At 45.0% G+C, this 22,615-nt stretch overlaps 1 protein-coding gene and 1 long non-coding RNA gene across 3 annotated transcripts in view; both read left to right on the top strand.

Annotated features, from left to right (window-relative positions):
* The window catches only part of FBXL17 (F-box and leucine rich repeat protein 17), a 543,442-nt gene that overhangs the window by 457,951 nt on the left and 62,876 nt on the right, over positions 1-22,615 (top strand). The gene's annotated exons all lie outside the window — the stretch shown is intronic.
* Positions 15,279-19,441, top strand: LOC149122278 (uncharacterized). Its single transcript, XR_016220597.1, has 2 exons — positions 15,279-15,412; positions 18,804-19,441. It is a non-coding gene; the product is annotated as an uncharacterized LOC149122278 (long non-coding RNA).

Here is a 22,615-nt window from a genome sequence, read left to right as displayed (position 1 = left end):
CAGGACTGTTGGCTTTTCTCCGGGTGTCAGTTTATATTTGAAAGGGAAAAAAAAAAAATCTGCCTTAGCGAGTCATTCTTCTTCCAGAGAGGTCATTAGGAAATCCGTAATTTCTGTCTAAGAGCATGTATTCTACAAACGGCTGCGTGCACTCGCCGCGAGGTGGGGAGAATTGCAGGCAGGCCCACAGCTAAATAACAGACGAAAGCACCTGGCTCAGGAAACAGGGCATCCATGCCTTTCGCTCTGCTCCTAATAATAGTAGGAGTATGGGCGGCATTAATCCTATTCAAGCCACTGCCTTTTTCCCTTGAAACTCTCCGTCCTCCTTATACAATGAAATGTTGAGGCTATTGATCAGTGAACTCGGTACGCACACTACTGACTGTTCTCAAATGTGGATGTGTAAGATCGTTTACAAGTAGTATAATTGTTGGGCTTCTGTATGTCAAATGTGAACGTAACAGTATGTGAAAATGCACTATAACCTCTCACAAGGAATATCTAGTGAGTGTGGGGTGGGGGTCATCTTTGCTGACTTTTTTTTTTTAATCATAGTAGTTTTTTGTCTATTAGAACAAACCCTAGAACCAAACTCTCCTAGGTAAATAACGGTTTAAAAGAATAAATGTTTCAGAACTAAGGGTGTGCTGGGCTGCTGCTGTATATGTATTGCTCTGCAAAGCTCGTCAAAGACTTTTTTCTCCCTGCTCTTTAATCTTTGTGAAAAAGCTTCCCTCCGAGCTGGAGCAGGCCCCTTAGGAGTCCTATTTTCTCTTTATGTGGTTCTCCATGCTGCTTCCCTCTACCCGATTTTAAGAAATACTCACATTTCCTACACCAGTGTTCAAAGGGCAATCGTCCTCTTTCATATTAATTATCATTTAGAATTTCCTTTGTTAGGGTTTAGAGAAACCATCCAGGAACCTCTTTTCCCAGGGCAGCCTTAGTATTTTTAGAAGTTCTATAGATAGAAATTTCATCATTTTTAATATCAGTTGGCATCCTTAAAATATGTGGATATTGAATATCTCAATGCCGATTAAGGTCAGTTATAGGAGCAGGTGAATTTAAAAGAGTAATTGCTAACATGATCTGAAAAGGACACGTGCCAGCTCTTTCATTCTTGCACTGTAACTTTTGGCACACATGTAGCATACCAATCAGCATGTGACAAGAAAGAGAGTTGGTTATGCCCAATATCGATTTATCATCATAAATAACAACAAAGAACTATAAAGAATACTACTTTGAAATTGAAAAACATTGCTCAGGCTGGCACCGCGGCTCAATAGGCTAATCCTCCGCCCTGTGGCGCCAGCACACCGGGTTCTAGTCCCGGTCGGGGCGCCGGATTCTGTCCCGGTTGCCCCTCTTCCAGGCCAGCTCTCTGCTGTGGACTGGGAGTGCAGTGGAGGATGGCCCAGGTGCTTGGGCCCTGCACCCCATGGGAGACCAGGAGAAGTACCTGGCTCCTGCCTTCGGATCAGCGCGGTGCGCCGGCCGCAGCGCACCTGCCGTGGCAGCCATTGGAGGGTGAACCAACGGCGAAAGGAAGACCTTTCTCTCTGTCTCTCTGTCTCACTATCCACTCTGCCTGTCAAAAAAAAAAAAAAAAAAAAAAAAAAGAAAAAAAAAAGAAAAAAAAAGAAAGAAAAGAAAAACATTGCTCAAAGAAGAAAACTACTGTGTTAGTGAAAACTATACCTTAGGTTGGATAAGATGCTCACTTTTTTATATCAAGTTGATTTACTAGAAAAAATAGCTGTATACAGTTAAAGCCTTACGAGTGCTTATTAACAGGAAAATAATCATTTTCTAGGTTTTGGTTTTCACGTCTTACTCATAATCCTTTATATAAAGGAAAGTGATTGTTCCTGGCTGTTGGTCAGAGAGGATACTCAAGAATCAGACTTTAAAGCCTTCCAAAGAGTCCTAAGTACTTGCCTGTTCCCCTACAAAATCCACAAAGTTCTTGGGTAACTCGGGAACCCTAGAGTCACGATAGTCTCTTGTGGTTAATTGCCCACACTGTTGCCTGCATCGTGGCTGTGAGCCATTATTTAAATATTGGTATTATGTAATGGAGTTACAGTTCTCATTATTAGAGGCCATTTATTATTTACAATATGTCACTTTGTCAGGGCTAGTTCACCAAAATAGATTAACCTTTAACATTTTAAATATTTAAGAGAAATTGATTTAGCATTTATTTTCTGTTTAGTGTTTTTTATTAAAAGTCATAGAACATTAGGGGCATCATTTTAATAACCACTGAGACCTGCTCTATAGATAGCTTTATGTTTAGTAATTTTTAAATATCGCTCATTCAACCTATGCTATTTTTAATTACTGTTTTTAGCTACATCCTTTATTGCTTTGTTTATTTTAAAAGTTGAACCAATGATTTTGTTGTTCTTTGTTTTTAAACAAAATTCAAATCAGTAATCTAGCAAAAATAGATTTCTAATTGGTAGGCTAGCAAAATCATTAACTTATTGGCGAATCAGGTGCAGGTAGCTTTAAAATGTGCATGGGTAACTGAAGAAAACTTTTTTGAAATGCTAAGTGTTTCTAATTTATTTTGAAAATAAATACTTTCACTACTCCCTCTTCTTCCTCCCTGCATCTTATTACCTTTTTCAATGGAACAGGAGAGACATTTACTTCTTTATCTAGCATGCCCAACCTACTTTTTCTGCCTTTCTAACTTTTGACCCAAGGGCCAGTTTATTAGACAAGTAGGAGATGTGCCAGAGATTACGACACACACCTATCACCAAATGAAACGTTGGAATACTCTTACGATGCACAAAACAGACATGGGTTTCTCTATTCCAGAAATACAAGGAAGGAGAGTAGGAAAGATTGCAAGAAGCATAATCAGCATGTGGAGATGCAAGTAGTGTAAACTTTATGTGATGATAAATATATTAGCAACATATTACTCTCTCTGTAAGCACAGGGCAAATAAATAATTGTTAAGTAGACTCCCCACCCCCACTCTTCCTCCTCATCTAGGATAGCGTGGGGTTAAAATACTGAAGAGTCAGCTCTGCCATTTTTTTTTTTTTTTTTTAGGATCTTATTTATTTTCTTGAAAGGCAGAGTTACAGAGAGAATGTGGGGCTGGGAGAAGACAGAGAGAGGCCTTTCATCCGCTGGTTCACTCCCCCAAATGGCGGCAACAGCTGGAGCTGGGCTGATCTGAAGCCAGGAGCCAGGAGCTTCTTCCCAGCCTCCCACACGGGTGCAGGGGCTGAAGCACTACTGCTTTCCAGGCCATTAGCAGAAAGTTGAATCCAAAGTGGAGCATCAGGGGCTTGAGCTGGCACCCGTGTGGAATGCCAGTGCTGCAGGTGAACACTTAACCTACTACACCCCAACGCCGACCCCCCGGCTCTGCCATTGGTAGCTGTGGGGCCATCAGCAAGTTGTCTTTCCAAGTCACTGTTGTATCATCTGTAAAACTGCATTTATGCAGCCTTTTTAGTGAATGCCTGATATATTTTGGAACTTTTCTCAGAGCTGGGGTTTATCAGTTAACTAAAGTCTGTGCCTTCAATGCTATTGTCCTCTTGAGGCTGTGGGAGGAATCAGGAGGACACAGAGTTGGATAGTGCACCGCCTAGAGAATTTGCTCAGTAGGTGCCAGACCCACATTGCACTGCAGTAGGTGTTGGAAGAAATGCAAAGTGGCCTGTGAAAGCATGAGAAACGTCCCTTGGCATCAGTACTTCTTTGCATAATTAGCCTATAAGTTACTTTAGACTAGAATCCCCCAGAGTACGCTTTAAGGCAAGCATTTGAAGGTGTGCAGTTCACATAGGAGGTCACCCTGAGAAGAATCGCTAAGGAAGTAGGGATGTGAAAGGAGAAAAGCCATTGGCCAGTGCATCAGTAACTCATTAGCACCATGGGCAGCCAGGGCCCGGGACACCCAGAGGTCTCTGGCAGATGACATGGAGCACACCTGAGTTGACTCCCCAAGGGGAAAAGAAACCGAGTGCATTTCTGTCACTGGCCACGGGCTGCTTTCCAGACATTAATTCCATGGCGTGTCTAGCAGGCACCACGTGCCAGCAGTTCAGACGTGCTCTGGGGCCCAGGAGCACGCCCAGCAGTCCCAAGTACCTGCCACAGGAAGCTGTTGGCCTTTTCAGAAACAGTGATTGTGGAAGGGATATGGGAGGGTACCCACAGCATCTGCTACAGAGATCCTCACCCGAAAACTACAGCAGAAGGCAGTATTTGGCAAGATCGAGATACATAGAAATGTAAGAGGAGCATAACTGTGCAAACATTGGGTTGATAATTCTTTTTTAAAAGTAGGAGTGAGAACATTAGAATGGAAACACAACACCTGAGTTACAGAAAGGAACCAGAGGGTTCTGCTTTCTGAAAGCATTACTGGTGATTGTTTGACACAGAGGAACTTTTTGATCTGCTCTTTTATCAAATTAAAACTTAATTATATAACATCTGTATAAAACCAATCTGTTTCTCTTAGCCGCTAAAGCACTTGGACACTCCAAAGTAAATTGAATCTTTACATCAATTTCCCAGGAAAAGGAAACGACCAAGTTTTTGTCCTTGAGGTTCCACTTGACAGGGTCAAAAACAGTTCTTTCATTGCATTATACCACAGCACAAATCAGAAAATGCAGAGTTCAGGTCTGCTCTCTCTCTCACGTATTCTCTTCCTAGCTTGCCGCCGCAGTGAGCTGGGGTGTTATTAGCACAAGAAATTTTCTTGAATTCTTAAATTGGTCTTGAGAACCTTGTGATGGATGGTTTACTCAATTTAAAACAGATCATCTGGTGAAATTGCTTTTAGGTCAAAAGGAGGGTTGCTCAGATTCTTTGTAGGGCAGATCCTTTCAATTACCTGGTTTAAGTCCAGAATTGCTAAACTGTAGGGTCTGAAGGCTCTGACTACACTGATGGTGAATATGATAGAAGGAGAATTCTAGAAGGGGAACTGAACAGCCTCCAAGCCAACCCCGTTTGGAAGTGTTACAGACAATTAGGACTGGCCTGACCACTTATTTATCTTCTTTCAATCAGCCTATTTTGAGTAATCTAAGCCTTAATTAATGATTATTAATTTGACATGAAGCTCTTTGCAAGTGCCCAGATACCATCTGGAGGATTCTACCCCGTTACATGTAATAAATACTTTGCTAACAAGACTCCTTGTACCAGATCAGAAACACATGTGGCTCCCTGCCATGAAGCCTCGGTTTTAGTGGGACCTGAACCACACAAATGCAGAAAAATTAAAAGATCTTATGTGTGCTTCCTTCATGTTTTTGACATTTCCTGGTGAAGGCTACACACTGAGTTCTCAAAGGAATACCGTCTCGAAAGTCCATGTCTCTCAGATGCCACCTCGCTTCCTGGCTCCGCCCCTCACACACTCATCCCTCTTGGAAGCCCTTGCTTTGTCTGCTTGGATGTCTGTCTCCCTCCTCCCCCTAGAAAGTCACCACCTCGGAGGAAGAGAATTATCTATGTTGTTCAATGCTATACCCGAATGTCAAGGACGGTGCCTCCCACCGAGTAGGTGCTCAATAGATTTTTGTTGAATTTATCAACAAAGCCAGCGCCGCAGCTCACTAGGCTAATCCTCCACCTTGTGGCGCCAGCACACCGGGTTCTAGTCCCGGTCGGGGTGCCGGATTCTGTCCCGGTTGCCCCTCTTCCAGGCCAGCTCTCTGCTGTGGCCAGAGAGTGCAGTGGAGGATGGCCCAATTGCTTGGGCCCTGAACCCCATGGGAGACCAGGATAAGTACCTGGCTCCTGCCATCAGATCAGCGCGGTGCGCCAGCCAAAGTGCGCCAGCTGTGGCAGCCATTGGAGGGTGAACCAGTGGCAAAGGAAGACCTTTCTCTCTGTCTCTCTTTCTTTCACTGTCCACTCTGCCTGTCAAAAAAAAATTTTAAAAAAAAGAATTTATCAAAAAAATGGATATGAAGAATCCTGTACCCTTGAAAATAGGTGTAGCATAGCAAGTACCTTTAATGTTTTAGGAAAGACCCTTAACTTTTTCTGGATTGGAGGAAAAAAGCATTTTATTTCACTGCAGCAATAACATGAAAATCTGAAAAAGAGGCAGCCCCTTGGGAGTGGAATGCTGAGCAGGTGACCACAGACTCTGACAAGGGAGTGCCGCGTGCACGGGCTGGGAAGATGGCTCTGGGCCACTGTGCCAGGCAGCGTGGAGCTGCATTTGGGCAGGATCTGGGAGTTAGAACTACAAGAATCGGCTCAGCTCAGAAGGTGTCGAAGGAGCAGTAAATCCCTCCTTTCTCATGGCTCAAACACCAGTCACTCCCTGATTACGAGGGTCTGCTACCAAGAAGGTGAAATGCCGTAGCCGGCCACCAGAGGAAAAGACAAGCGAAGTGTGTGTGAGCCACTCGCCCCGTGGGCGTTGAGAGCAGTCCATTCTTACTGTCCCGGAATGATGTCATTCATTCCTTTAACGCTGACTGCGCACCTCCTGTGGACCACCACCGCCTAGACTCAGCCTCAGTTCTCCTCCCACTCCCAGCACACCCATTGCCGCAGAGTCATTCTGCCGTCGACTTCCTTGTGGATGAGCCTTTCATGGAAAGTTCAGCTTGGAAGAAGAAGGGCTTTGCCACTGTCAAAGCCCAACAAGCCTTCTCTGCACACCTTATTACAGCGTGTAGGTGTGCTTTAGGCAGGAGTCGGAAACATCTGTTCCACAGCACAGAATGAAAGAAAAAAAATGTAATGCTTCATGTCCCCGTGCCGTAGTCCTCTCTGGCCCCCAAGAACCTGAGGAGTCTCTGAGCTGATTCTTTCTGTCACACCATTTGTATGCAGGCCTTGCTCTTCAAAGGTGGCAGGTGACCCGGTGCCTTTTGGGTAATTGAGATTGAAACTTAGGTGTCTGCCTGTTACATTACCCTGGCTCTGCGTTCTTGTTTGACTGAATATGAAGAAGCTGGGCTTTTAGAATTCCTTCTGTTATATTTCCCAAGATGTGAGTGTGACAGGAAATTTTATTTTAAAACAATACCATGATCCATGTACTTCCTGACAGGAGATGTTGGTTTCGTTCTTTCTTTTTCTTTTCTTTAAGACAGTGTCAGTCTCAAAGAAATTGGGTACAGCTAGACTGTGAAACAGACAAGTCCATTGCTGAAGATTCTTATCGTCATTCATTGGGTTCTTAGGGAGCATTTTATTAACCTACTGAGCTTTCAAGGTCTAGACAGCCGTCTGCCCAGTAGCCATCACCCATTGGAACTGAGCTGGGTTGAGATCCTTGCATGGACTCAGCATCTTCTTAACCACAATTAAAACGATCTCATGTTGCTCCTTGAATCCATTTGAAGAGAACAATATTTTTCGGGGGAAAAAGATAATTGAAAAGCACTGTTTTCATCTTTCTGTGCCGTGGGACATTCATTGATTTTTTTTTTTAGATGTTGTAATGTATTACATGGAGAAATAGTCCCATGGATTCCATACATATTAGGGACTCCAGTGCCCACAGCACACATTGCAAACCATCCACATTCAGAGGTTCAGCATGCCTTGTGGTGTTTCTGTCTGACCTCAATCCATTTTGGAAATGAAATGTTCCATACACTAAGCAGGGAAAAAAAAAAAAAAACAAGTTTTATTGGCGCTTTCTAGCTTTCCCAACATCCTTTGCTACCTGTGCAGGAAAGCCAGCAGCAGCATCACTGTCCAGAATCTGCCTGATGGTACCCAGCCCTCTGCCATGAGCCTTAGGATCTGTATTTCAGTCTGTTGGCCTCCGGCAGCCCTGGCAAACCCAAAGGAGATGAGCTCTGGAGTCAGCAGGTGTTCCATGAGCATTGGCATTGGGTGGGGATGTAGTAAAGCTGCACCAGGTCAGGGCTGCATGATGTCACCGTCCCTTCCCTGGCTTCCCAGGTGGGGGGAGCAGCAGCCAGCCTCACAGAGCAGGAGCTGTCCAGGGTGAAGCTCCGTGGGTGGCTCTCCCTGGGATGCTCCTACTGCCCCTCCCCAGCGTCCATCAAACATGATGACAGCTGGCCTGGATCCCACTCTTTGTAGGGAGTAAGAAAATGTCGCTGGTTGCCTCATTTTCTACCTGCCGTCCTATGGCCAGCCCCTTCGCTCCAAGCCACACCACCAGCTCTGTCTTGCCCCTCGCCCCTTGCTGTTTCTGTTTCTCAAGTTTATTGCCTGCAGCTAAGAAAAAACACCATTGAAGGAGCTACTAGATATCAAATTCTGTTTTGCTGATGCCTTAATGCTGTGTATGAAAACATATGGGAATATATGCCCAAAGCCACTGCCCTATGCATCCTCCCGTTTGACACACAAATGTCAGTGTGTGTGTGTGTGTGTGTGTGTGTGATCAGCTTTGCAGAAGTCATGGACTGTGGTGCAATCACTGTGCAACCAGTGTGTGAATAGTTAAGTTTTTAACTGAGTTGTAAATAAAAACCTCAATGACCACCTCCTCCCTTCCCTCTGAAATCTAAAATCTTGTAACCAAACTGCTGTGCTTTGTCGCATAAACTGCATAATACTGTTTTTACTCAGTTTACCCTTATCAACAGTGTCAGTTTTTAAGTAGTGTGCACCCTGTGACTTTTTCACATGACTGTGTTCCGTGACTTTGTAATACAACATACATTTTCTCAACAAGTCATAGACAAGGAAGTTCCATGGACACAGAAGTGCTTAGTCAGCCCTGGTCCTGACATGAGCCGCCGAGCTTCTGGGGGATCGTGGAGCAGTTTTCACAGCTTTTAAGGCAAAGCAGAGACTTGCAGTGGTGACAGGTTATCCCAGGGAGACCCCTTAAACACTTAGCCTTGGTGAGCAGTAAACCCGTCTCGTCAACAGGTTTATTGCAGGATTAGGCACTTCCTGGAGAAAGATTCACTCTGCCTTTGCCACTGATGTACATTTGGCTTCTGCTGGGTTTATACAAGGGGCTGTGCAGAAGCTGTTCAGTTCTCTATGAAGTTCACCTTGGAGTTCGGTGTGTGGATGTATTCATGTCGCAAGCATCACTCCCTCGTCCCTTAAACCCTACCGTAGCCTGAGAAGTCTTCTCAGATTGCTATTAGCTTGTTCCAGTCCTTCGCGGTAACTCGGGTTCATCTCAAAACGGTATTAACTCCTTCTGGCCACCAGAAGAAGTGACGCAAAGTCAGCCATACTTCAAGGTTCACATCCACAGTTTAGATAGAAATGTGACAGGCCCAGTCTTGATAGTTCTCAATTTGCAGTGGTTTTTGGTTTTTTTGTTTGTTTGTTTTTGTTTTTTAGTTTTTTTTGTTTGTTTGTTTTTTGTTTGAAAGAGCTCATGGCTGAAGAGTCACAGCACTAAATAACTATGCTGGATTTTTTGGCTACTTTTAAGTATGCATTTTGCAACTGTGACATTAAAACTAGATCTCCAAAGGTTGCTTGGTTGCACTGTTTATTCTCTAAGTCTCTGTGGGGCCATAGTGCTGGAGATCAAGCCAAGAAGAAAACAGGCAAAAGTCCTTGCCCTCAGAGGGCTTAGATCCTAGGAAGTGATCCGAGGGCAAATGAAGTGAGGTAAGAGGATTGAGGGAGAGTGGAGGCAAGCGCCCGCTTTAGCAGGGCTGTCGGGGAAAGGCCCCTCTTAGAAGGGAGTTCTCCGTGAAGGAAGGATCTGACAGAGGCAAGAGCGCGAGCTGTGGGGACGTGGGCAAGGGAGGGTCAGGCATTTCTGGGCGAAGGATGGGGAGGATGATTGTGTCGCTGGTGGGCCGGTGATGAGCTCCCGGGGGGCTACCCTGACTGAGCAGGAGCCAGAGAAGTGAGAGAGGCGACCTGGAGGTAAACGGGACCAGAAGATGAACAACGGATAAAAACCAGAAGGCTTCGCTCTGAGTGAATGAGAACCCTGAGATGACTTGTGTGCGGAGGGGGAGTTAAGCTGATACCACCTGAAGAGGAGCATTTTGAGTGTTCGTGAGCGTTGTTTCTAGGGGGACCACGGCAAACGGAGATTGGACAGTTAGGAAGCTGTGGCAGTCATCCGTGGCCCAGGCTCGGACCTGGCTGCAGCAGACGCTGTCAGATTCTGGATTCATGGGTGGAGGCACCGACAGGAACTGCTTGCTAATAGATCAGACATGGGGAGAGCAAGTGAGGAGTACAGCTGGTGACAGTGTCATGGTCCCAATTATTTGTTAGGCAGCCAAAACAAAGAATCCAATCTCAGTTTAGTCAGGACCTGATGCATTTTTTTTCTCTCTGACTCAGTAAAACTCTGTTTCTCTGTCTATAAAAAGAACTACATGATACAAGTAATGTTTGTTGCAACATAAACCAGGTTTTTTACTTTGATGTAATGCTACTTGAAAATTAAGTTAGTAGGTGCAGGCATTGTGGCATCCCGTATGTGTTGTGGTGGATTCGTTCTGAGAGGAGGAGCGTGGTGAAGAGGCATGGAGTCACCACACAGGCCCTGGGAATCTGGTGAAAGCAGCCAGAGGCATCAGCCTGCAGACTCGTTTATTTCAGTTGCTACAGCAGCTTGTATAGCCAAGGCAGCCAATCCGGTCAAGGGGCGGTCTGTGCCCTAACCAATCACATCCTGTTGCCAGGTGGTTTCCAAAGCCATCCAGTCACAGCCTGTTGCCAGGCAGTTTCTGTTGCCAGCAGCCATCTTGGCATGGCCTTCTCATTCCACCACATTTCCCCCTTTTCGTTTATTTTTGAGCAACGGGAGGCATGATTCTTGGCCATACCATTGTTGACCCCGTTTCCATGTGGTCTCCCTACACGGCTGTGCCTGTCTTAGGTTGTCCCCCAGGGGGTCTTACCCATCATTGACTAACCAGCGATCAAAATGGGAGACCACAGGATTGCTTGCTCAGATGGGGGTAGGAATGAGGACCAATGGTAATCAGGAATGGCAGGCTGTGGCCGTTTGGGTGGCTGACCAGCACTAGTGGGGTATAAAACAGTAGCGGATATGGCTATGGGCAGTTTCTCAGGGTAGGATGATAGAGCAGGTGAGTCTGCTAACAAGGCGGACTCTCAGTCTTGTTCAGCTGGTTCTGGTTGGCTGTCAGTTGCAGGCTTGATGTTTCTGGCTGGTACCCAAATGGGCTGTCCCGCATTCTCTGGAAAGGCACAAGCATATCCTCGACCCTTGGTTAGCAGAAGCCTTTTTACAGGTGTCAGAATCCAGGGCCTGAATTTTTCATCCACTTTGAGATTAAAGGCAAACATGCGGGTGAGATGGGGTCTAGGGGCTGCCCTAAGAGCCTGGGGTGCCCAGGACTCCACGCCTCTTGCCCCCACCACGCTCGTCCTCTCACATATGGGCACCTGTTCCTATACGGGCTTCTCCACTTCTGAACCAACTCCCTGCTAATGCAGCTGGGAAAGCAGCAGAAGATGGCCCGAGTGCTTGGGCTGCTGCACCCACATAGGAGACCAGGATGAAGCTTCTGGCTCTTGGCTCCTGGCTTCAGCCTGGCCCACCCCTGGAAGTTGCAGCCATTTGAGCAGTGAACCAGCAAATGGAAGATCTCTCTCTAGCTCTCCCTCTCTCTCTGTAACTCTGCATTTCGAATAAATAAAATACAGCTTTAAAAAAGAAAATTAAGTTATTAAATACTCAGGTTCTGTAACATGACCCCTCCGCAAAGTCTGAGTATAATGCAGGCAGAGGGAGAGTCCAGTCTGAAGTCTAACTAAAACCAAACCAAAAGCTCATGCATGACTTCCCCGGGTCAGGATGCAACATCTGGAGGAACATTAGGATTTGATTCACATCATTTATAGAGATTCGTCAGCAATGTAACTGCTTCAAATATAGATACCTTAAGTGTAGTTGTAACAGAACACTTCAAAAAGCTCATAGAAAATGGAATTATAGATAAGTTATTGTGGTGCAAGACATTTTTTTAAAAGATTTATTTATCTGAAAGGCAGAGTTACAGAGAGGCAGAGAGAGAGAGAGAGAGAGGGAGAGAGAGAGAGAGGTATCTTCCAGCCACTGGTTCACTCCCCAGATGACTGCAATGGCCGGAGCTGTGTGAATCCAAAGCTAGAAGCCAGGAGCTTCCCACACGGGTGCAAGGACCCAAGGACCTGGGCCTTCTTCTACTGCTTTCCCAGGCCACAGCAGAGAGCTGGAGTGGAAGTGGAGAGGCTGGGACTCAAACCAGCGCCCATATGGGATGCTGGTACTGCAAGCAGCAACTTTGCCTGCTACACCAATGGTGCCTGCCCCTGTAAGACATTTTTAAATCCATGCATAGATTTTTCACAATATGCATGTTCCTCAGATTTTCTGAAGTGCCTTCGTCTCCTATTCAATGTGTGTTTTTTTAATGTATACATAGACCAGAAGTATAGGTATGTAATACAAACCTGTCTTACAAATGTTAGTATTCAGAAAGTTTTTGGCCACGGTGATAGGTAAGAACAGCAGTAGACCTGGAGTTTGTACAAGCAACTGAAGTTCTTCGTTCATGAAAAAGTTCAGATTGGAAAGTTAGTACCCAAATGCACAAGAAGATACTAAAATTCCTTAACAAAAAGTCTCTGTGCCTTGAGCACTTCTCAACAGCTCTGAGTCAGGAGTACACAGCCAGCTCTCAAATGACACTGCAAGGATTCAGAATCGCTTTGGCCTTTGCCATTAAAAGTGCTCTCCCAGGGAATGCCTGTGTCTCTTCAGAGCAGGCCCCTTGGCTCGGCTCTTCTCCCAGGAGTGAGCTGAGGGAGCTGCCTGCCTTCGTGATGGCCGCTGAATCAATGAGAGGCTTCCCCAGCATAGAGAGGGGCAGCACTGAGTCGGCAAGACAGAAGTGGGGAAGAGGAGTTGGGTGTGGGGAGCAATCCGGACTAGACTGTTGCTCGAATTAAGACTTATTCTATGCATCTGCTCTCCCACAATATGGCGCTGGGAGAGAAGTAAACGGCTTCCGCACAGCTGCCTCCAGTTCAACCAATTAACTGTAGGACTTGCTCCTGATTGGAGAGCAGCGTACTCAGCCGAGTTGGGATTGGCGGAGGAGGACTATAAAGGAGGAGAGAGACGGCATGCACCAGGAACATCTATGGGGAACATCTAAGGGAACCCGTGCAGCCCCCAGAGAGCCGGCCGGCGGTGTGCCGCTCCCCTGCGGAAGTGGGGAATGCGGCCAGGGGGAACTGCCCTTCCACGGAGGTGGAAGGGATAGTAGCCAACCCGGGAAGAACCAGCAGCAAACCCGGGGAGGGCCGAGCAGACAGAAAGAACAGCGCAGGGTTCAGTGTCGTTCCCCCACGAAGAGGGGGAGCGACATAATGGTGCCGTGACTCGGATAGGAAACCTAGTTCGGATAGGAAACCTGACTCGGATAGGAAACTTAGGAGGGAAGAAACGGGAAGAACTGGGAAATTACCGGAGAGAGAGACTAGCAAACAGCCTAGGGAAAAGCCGGACGAAAAAGGAGCCGGAAGAAGCTATTGAAAGCCTAGGCATAGACTCGGATTCGGACTACGGGGGGAAGCTGGGAGAAATCTCTAAGGTCGAAAGCGAAAGTGAAAGCTAGAACAAACAGATTCGGACGCGGACTGTGGGGAGAGGCCAGGAGAAATGAGGGAGGAATATCGTTGGAGGAAAGCTTGGGGAAACATACCGGGTAGAGAAAAATGTTAGGGAAATTGAAGCCGCGGGGGGCAGGCCGAGGCGGAGACGAAAGCCACTTTGGGGTTCTCAAGTTAGCCCGGGAATAGGGGGCGAAAAGTTGAAACCAGAAGCTGAGACGCAAGCCAGATTGGGATCCGTCTGATTAGCCCGGGGAGCAAAGGACGGGAAGCCAGATCGTGGGGCGGAGACGTACGCTGGGTTGAATTCGCCAGGCTAGCCCGGGGAACTTAGATTGAATCCTAGTGGCGGAGACGCAAGCTACGCTGTGTTACTCGCGGAAGCCGCCGCGTGCAGAGAGAGCACGGGGCGTGAATAGATAGGGAACGCTGGCGTAGGCCGTGGTTCAGACGCGAAAGGGTTAAGCGTGGAGACCGCGGACCGCGCAAAGCCGGGAAGCCGCGCAGAGAGGCGCGCGGGCTGAAGCGGCGCAGAGCCGGGAACCCGCCGGCGGGGCGAGGTGCCGGAAAGCCGCAGGGATAAGAGAAACAGAAGTTTGGAAGTGAAGTAAAAGAGAAATGGGAATGCTGGAAGATAGAAGTGAAATGGGAGAAATAGAAATGCCCGGAGATAGAGAAATAGAGAAAAATGAGGCCTCCCCTCAACATGCCAATTAGAAGGCTTGGATTCGGTCTGCCCGATTAGTGAGGCGATGAGTACCTGGGTGGCTAGCCGCAGGTCACCGAAGACAGGCACGAATTAACATCAGTAAAGCTTCCCCACAATGCAACAATATTAAGCTTGGATTCGGTCTGCCTGAATTAAGGCGGTAAGCGCCAGCAAAGCTCGACCAGAGTATGAGCTGCAGGTCACCGAAGATAGGCACGAACCAACACTAATAAGTCTCCCCCACAATACGGCAATGAGAAGGCTTGGATTCGGTTTGCCTGATAGGTTTTGTAAACACCTGCAGGCAGTTCTAGCAGAGCAGAGCATGCGCTGCAGGGCACCGAACACAGGCACGCATCAGCGCCTAAAAACCTCCTCACAATGGCGAAGAGAGGACCCGGATTCGGTTTTCCTGATTGATAGGACTTGTAAGAGCCTGTGGCAACGCTAGCAAGTAGAGCAGAGTGTGTGCCGCGGGACACCGAAGACAGGCGCGTATCAACGCTAAAAAATAAAAAGAAAGGGGGATCTGTGGGGAGCAATCCGGACTAGACTGTTGCTCGAATTAAGACTTATTCTATGCATCTGCTCTCCCACAATATGGCGCTGGGAGAGAAGTAAACGGCTTCCGCACAGCTGCCTCCAGTTCAACCAATTAACTGTAGGACTTGCTCCTGATTGGAGAGCAGCGTACTCAGCCGAGTTGGGATTGGCGGAGGAGGACTATAAAGGAGGAGAGAGACGGCATGCACCAGGAACATCTATGGGGAACATCTAAGGGAACCCGTGCAGCCCCCAGAGAGCCGGCCGGCGGTGTGCCGCTCCCCTGCGGAAGTGGGGAATGCGGCCAGGGGGAACTGCCCTTCCACGGAGGTGGAAGGGATAGTAGCCAACCCGGGAAGAACCAGCAGCAAACCCGGGGAGGGCCGAGCAGACAGAAAGAACAGCGCAGGGTTCAGTGTCGTTCCCCCACGAAGAGGGGGAGCGACAGTTGGGTGTTCGGTGCAGCAGCTAAGATACCCCTTGGGATGCCTGGTTCAAGTCCTGGCTCAGATTATAATCCAGCTTTCCTGTTAATGCACTCCCTGGGAAGGCAGCAGATGATGGCTTTGTGGGGGGATCCCTGCCATCCAGGTGAGACACCCAGATTGAGTTCCCTGCCCTGGCTGTTCTAGGCATTTGGGGAGTGAGCGAGGGTTGGAAGATCTGTCTCTCTGCCTTTCAAATAAAATTTAAAAAGGATGTTAAAAACATTTTTTTAAAGTTGGGAAGGTAAAAGAAGTCCTTAACTGATGACTGTTATTACTGATTCTATGATCCTCTGCTAAAGTTAAGTAAATGCTCAAACCATTATTTCTCAGTCGGCCCACTAGAAGGTGGATTCACTAATCTACTTGTTTCTGAAATTTTCTTGTGAAATTTTATTGCTGCTTAACTCATGTAAGTTTCAAGGTTGATGGGTTGGTTGTTGTTGTTGTTGTTGTTATTTTTTCCTATTTCCCCTCATCCTAGTTCTGAGCTTCTTTTAACTCATTTTGGAATAAGCCAAAAAGAAACAAAATCATAAATTCTAAATCAAGCCCTTAAAATGGAACTGAAGTTCATTGATTAAATATGAAAGAGAGCATCTTTAGCAAAATGAAAGCCAAGCTTTTAAATCTTCACTGAACATTGGTTAATCTTAAACTGTCTTGGCACTAGTTTCTTCATACAATTTTGCATATCAGGTGTTTACAGACTAAATAGTAGATGAGCTCCAAGTACACTGTGTCATTTGATGTCAATGAGCTAACCCTGTTTATTCGTCTCCAGGCTTAGCAATTGAAATCATCTGCATAAAAGCGCTCGGTATGCTACAATTAAGCAGCACACTTGTGGAAGGCACACTCTGGGTTCAGTTTTTAAAAAGACCATCTGTTTCTTGGTATGCTGCTTGTGCAGGTTTTCCTTTCATCTTTCACCTTCTTTAAAAAAAAAAATCCACAGCTTTGTCAAGCTTTTGATATTATTTCGTCAGTCGGTTTTAGAGGATGCTCATTCTCTGGATTTTCAGCTGTGGTTTTACCAGTGTCCTCACAAGATCATTTTCAAGCCCTCAGTCATCTTAGAAATTAGAATAAGCAAATAGGCATGCCTTCTCCTTCCCTGTATTTGTCTTCTTCTAGCCAGCTGACAGTTGCTGTCAGCACCCAGTAATGATAGTTGCAATGGTAGCGGTATTAGTGCTCTAGTCATATTTGCAAGTTAGCATGGTAAAATGTACTCAAGGCTTATAAACTGAACATTTACTAATTTCTTTGAAGTGTCCCCAGGAAAGGAGAGCAAGGCCTTGACAGACTGTGAAGTAGGAAATCCTAAGTAAAATTCTTAGCCCAGAAATTGCTGTGTCTTAATGACACACCTTTGATCAGGCTCAAAATCTGAAATTGTTCCTGTATGCCTGAGAATACAGTTTCATTCTGAATGTTTTTAATTCAGAAAACAAACTTCTTCAACCATGTGTGTTTGAGGCACTTTCTCATTCAATCTGTTCAGAAAATGAAGTATGTGCATTATTTTGTACAAGATGAACAGGATGGAAGGGTGAGGTAAAATATTCTTTAGTTAAGTAGCACATTTTATGCCTAGGAGCCACAGGAAATCAGATAGCTTATTTAAGAAGTTTATTTACTTATATAAGAAAAAAGAAAGATGTTGTATAGCCTGTGCTCTGGAATAAAAATAGCAAATTTTAGACTTGACTTCATTTAAAATGATTAAACATAATGCCTATTTATTGAACTTCTTGGAGGAAAGAACAGACTTGTCAGAAATTATATATTCCCAAATTTCTTTACTTGGTGTCATTTTTAGCTTGTGAAACTACATTAAAAAAATAAGGTAAGCAGGAGGTGATACAGCTTTGTGGAAAATCACAATTTCAGAAAATAGATTGGAGTAATTGGGGTAACCCTATCCCTAGTCCCCTTAGAGTGTGGATAAGGCTAGGTTCTTAGGGTGATTTTGGTCTCAACCAAGAGCCTCCATGGTAAATTTTGTTTTAGGCTTTAAAAGCATGACTTTAAAACATGCTTAGGTGGCCTTACATTTCATAAAACCTTGTGAAAACAAAGAGTTGATTATTTTAGTCCCAAACCACCCAGCATTTATTGAATGAATGTGTGGACGTAGCTCCCAGGATCTGAGTTGCACCATGTGCACTGCCCCCAGTGGTGGCCCAGGGTGAGGTCTGCATTACACAGCTCTGTAGGCAGCCATTGTAAGTTCTTAGACTGCTTCATCAGAGGAAGAAAAATCCATTGTCTGTAACAAAGACTGTATTAAATGAGCCTTTTTACAGTGAAAGTATCCGCCAAAAGATGAGGCGAGAAATCCAAGGGTTCTATTCGATGAGTGAGGAAACGTGGCACCAAGCGTCCTGTACTGGCACATGTGTCATTCTTTGAACCAGTAGATGTCAGCCTGGTTGAACACAGGGCAACAGCGGGAACCAGCAATAGGACAAAATGTTTGGGAAGTCAAGTTTGGATTAAAGTGTTTGGTTCTAACAAGGCAGCAGATAAGACTAGAGTAAACACAACCCTCCTGTTTACCGATTTATTATAAGCATCAAAATTACTTGTATTTCTACATGCAAAAAAAAATACATTTAGGTTGTATAGGTATACATCATGAGAACAGTGTGGCTCATCATCAACTTCTTAGAAGCTGAGGGGGAAAATCATCTCACTACTTCCTGAGTTCTTGTAGAAAAGTAGGCTGTTGTATATTTTTTTCCAGACTATTGGTGGAAATTTTTCTCCTCATATAAAGAATAAACCATTCCCCTATCACAACCCCTAATCCAGTCTGGGAAAGTGCACTTATGAAATAGCAGATCTCTAAAATAAAAACACCAAAGACATATTAACTAGGGTTCTTTTTTTTATTGTTGGCATTGAATGCAAATCAACATTAAATCTGAGACCATTTTTAGTGTCAGATTCCCAGATCTAAAATAGGGTATACAAATAAAAAATTTGGCAAAAATGTTTTACTTATGTTTTATGCAGCTTGTAATGGTTGAGACTCTTCATTTGGAATTCAAACATCCCCCTCCACGTTCCATATGGAATAAATTTAAGGGAGTGCCAAAAATATTGAAGGGATGCTTGGGTCTAAGCAAATAATATATTTTAAATTTTCAGTTATAGTAACAAACTAGTTTTTCTCTATACAAAAGATTGGATTCTTTTTTTTTATGGTCTCCATCAAGGGCTAAAAGGTACTTTAGTGTTGTATCCATATTTAGTTTCAAAACCATTAATCAGATAAATGGAGTCGTGTCAGTCAGGGATCTTTTGGTTGCTATTAATAAAAACACCCCCCCCCAACTAATTTAAACACACACACAAAACAGGGGGTAGGATTTGGTGGCTCATGAAAGTAAAGAGGTGGTTCTAGATCTGCATGAGGCTTGGAGAAGCCGTGAGTTCTTACACCCAGCTCTGATTTTCTGCATTGCTTGCCGCTTTGCTGTTTGCAGGATGACCTTGTCAATGTTAGGCCGACTCTCCTCATGGTAACTGGGAGGGCTGCAGGAGTCCTAGAGCCTACTACCCAAGACGCGAGAAATACCACCCCATCGGAAGAACGAACCTGCGTCCCCGAAGTTCTGGGGTTGACTCTGGCTTCAGTCAGATGCTCACTAACCGCTGGCCAGAGGATGGAGGACACCAGTGTGCTCCGGCCAGTCAAGGCCAGACACTGGACTTGAAGATGGCTTTGAGCCCACCCATGTGCACTTAGGAATTGGGAGATGGCTCGATTGGTTAAGGAAAATCTGAATGGCTTTGAGGAAAGGGGAGGTGGGTGAGCCACAGAATAATTAGAGGACAGCCAGCAAATACCCCCTGTTCCCGTGAACCCAGACTGCTGTGGACTTGGGTGGCAAGGCTGACGTGTGTTGGGGAAGTTATTTTACCCATCATCCTCTTCCCCTTGCAGCAGAGAGGACTCATCCAATCCCTTTGATTGCACGTAGAGATTTTGGAAGCAAAATCACTTCTCAAAGGAGTGTTGTAATCACCCGATGGAAGGAGGTCTCCTCCCTGGACTTCAGTCCCCTGAAGTGGACCAGACTGTCTGAAACACTGTTGTGGGTTCAGTGAACTGCTCGTAGGGTTGAAAGAGAGAGAAAAAAAGCTGAGTGTGACAGCACGCATTTTACTGCTTTTACACAAGGGTTTTCTACTAAACCTGAGTGGAATATTCCCATGGAACTACATTTTCCCATGATAAACCTATGGTTGTATTTTATACTTAGGTTAGTGTGTGAAGTGCTCCTTGGACAGAGAGAGAGAGAGAGAGAGAGAGAGAGAGAGAGAGAGAGAACCCTCATCAAAGAAATCTAGCCTCCCCTCTCTGTTTCCCTGCATCTACCTGTGGCCATCCAGAAGTGCCCCTCTCAGTCCCCCCGATGCATGTTCTTGTGCTGTGTTTCGCAGTCCTGAAGTCGCCTTTGGCTGGACACTCATTTAGGGTTGAATCACCACTCAAAGCTGCTGGTATTTGCAGGCTGAGCAGGGACACTTGGACCCTTAGCACATAGCCTCCCTCCCATGCTGGTCCTGCGGTGGGCCCTGAATGCTGTCCCTGGACCTGAAAGGAGGGGCCTAAGGGTTAGATCGTGTCCACCCCACCCCCCGACTCTGCACACCCGATCTCTAGGATGCAGGGTCTGTCAGGAATTACTGGACCTGCTTTCCCTGGGAGTCAGATCCCCAGCGGGCTGAAAACCTTATCCACCTTCATAAGGTTCCCTGAAGATAAGGGAGCTTGAGAAGTGCCAGCACCACCATCGTCCGTCATCAGCATCACCGTCTTCTCCTCCTCTAAGTTCTGCTCCTTTCTCCAGTCCAAGATGGAAATATCCCTTCTCTTAACCCAGCTGTCTGCATGCGCACTGCTCTCATCCCCTCCCTCCGGCCTGTTCCAGGACTACACCCTGCCTGCTCAGAAACAGCTAATGCAACAAACCGGACCACTCTTCCTTCCCCTTGTCAGTTCCGCCACAGTGCCTCCTCCTCTTTTGCCTTCGTGGTTCCTCTCTTGGTGATAAATAACACAGCCCACACCAGCTTCCTAAACACCTATGTTCCCCGTACACGCACACGATCCTGTAGTCTCCAACTGCTCCGTAAGTACTTACGTGAGTCTATGGTGTCAAAAGCCAGTCACTGTTAAGATGCAAATACAGTATCTTATGTTAGCCATGTGCCATCTTTGGTCAAACCACTGCAGCTCCCTCTCGCGGGATGCCCGGTGCTCACCTGCACATCAGACTCTAGGTCTTTCCCAAGTCCTTGTGCTACCATTGTTTACATTGGATTCCTTGGCCAAAGATGGAAAGAAGTGGTGGATTTGGAGCCAAATCTTTTTGGTGCCAACTTGTGCACTTTCTTAATTGTTACATTTTAATTCCACCTACGGTTACATGCATACCTTTTCCCTTAAAACTGAAATTCCTTTTAGCTACCCAGGCCCCTTCCTAATTCTGTATTCCCTTCCTTAGTGGAAAACACTGTTACAAATATAGTGATAACTCTTCCAGATTGCTTTATGCATAGTCTTACGTGTGTACCATCAAAAATATATGGTATTTTTTTACGTCTAAATGAAATCACAGTGTAACTATCTCACAATAACAATGTCTTCTACATTCACAAAAAGATTTTTTTTGCGATTCATTTGTATAAAAACCTACAGATCTAGTTCATTCTTTTGACCATTTTGTGAATCCATGCAATAAACTATGTTTTTTTATATATTCCCCTATTGATAAACATTAAGCAATTTTTTTCCATTTTTGAGCATTAAAAGTAAATACTTCAATGAAATTCCTGTGTGCCACAAAGTAATATGTTTTGGTATTGCCAGCTCTCTGTTTGCTTAGCTAAAAGAGCCTAAATGATCTGAGTGAGCCACAGTCTGCTCATTATATGAGGAGTTGTGCTGAGGGTTAGATGACTTAATGTATGCAAGTTACTGAGTTAAAGGCTTGGTATATAATAAGCGCTCTGAATAAAGCAAGCTGGTAGTTTCTTGAATTTCCGGTTCCTGGGCTTTGCTCATTTTGAATTTAATTGGAACTTCCCGGTTGTCCTCTGGAAAGGCCATGTGGATTTATGCTTTTTCCCTCCATGGAGTGAGAGGCATCCACCTTCTAAGTTTTTCAAACCCTAGTTCGAAACTTTAAAGAGTTCATGGAAGATAGAACTAAAAGGTAAGTTTATTTTGGTGTAAAAATTTTTGAAATTGTAAAATATATGAGGGGCCTTCAAAAAGTTCACTGAAAAATTATTACTACAAAAAAAAAAAAAGACTAGACATGGATTTTAAAAAATATTGCACCAAAATAAACATCTTTAAATTTCATTTTCTATGAACTTTGTGAAGTACCCTAATATTATCAGACCTTTTCAGTTGCTGTTCTATCCATGAAAAATACTCTCTCTGGCATTTTAATTTGCATTTGTCTGATCATTAGTGAGATGAATTTTTTTAATGTGTTTATTGGCCAGTTTTATTTCTTCTGGAAGTTGTTGGTAGCCACTGCCTATTTTCCTATTTTTGCAACTTTTGACAAGTTCTAAACAATGTATTACTGACACTGATATTTTTTACATATTACAAATATTTTCCCATCAGTCTGCCACTTAAATTTACCTTGGTTTACAAGATTGATGTCTTAAAAATTAATCTTCTCTTATGAGCCACATTTATCAATCTATTCCTTTATGCGTTTTAGACCCCGAGAGTTCAGATCTGAATCCCACCGGTGTCCCTTACTAGTTCTGAGATCCTGGACAGCTTGCATAACCTCTGGATGCCTTCCTGGCTGCAGCTGTAGAATGAGAGCAGTAATCTTGCACAGCTGTCTGAGGCGCTGAATGAGTGCCTCCATGAAAAGTACCTGGTGCAGAGCAAACCTGACATATGAGCTTCGGGGCACTGAGGAAACCCTGCAGCCCAGTGGTATTCTCCACTAGTACTGCAGTGAATTTAGCCACCTCTTAACGTCAGAGTCCACCTGGAATTTATTTTTTCTATGTCAAGTTAGAGTCTGTATATTTTAATATAAGGATTATTAATTCTGTCTGTATCATCTATTAATATCTTTCCCCTCTAATTTGGTATTGCAGTTTTCTTATAAATGAAATGTCTGTATAGTCATAGACCTGTTTCTGGAATCTCTTGTCTACTCTGTTGTGTCACCAATTCTGTTTTGATTACTGTAACTTCGTATTGTAACTGAATGTCTCATAGATTGATTTCCCCCCTTAATTCTTTTTTTGC

Source organism: Oryctolagus cuniculus, chromosome 14 (assembly GCF_051225735.1).
Source record: "Oryctolagus cuniculus isolate XC-2025 breed Fujian yellow rabbit chromosome 14, ASM5122573v1, whole genome shotgun sequence".
In the NCBI taxonomy this organism is placed as follows: Eukaryota; Metazoa; Chordata; class Mammalia; order Lagomorpha; family Leporidae; genus Oryctolagus; species Oryctolagus cuniculus.
The sequence above is the reverse complement of the archived record's forward strand: the minus strand, read 5'-3'. Positions and strand labels throughout refer to the sequence as shown.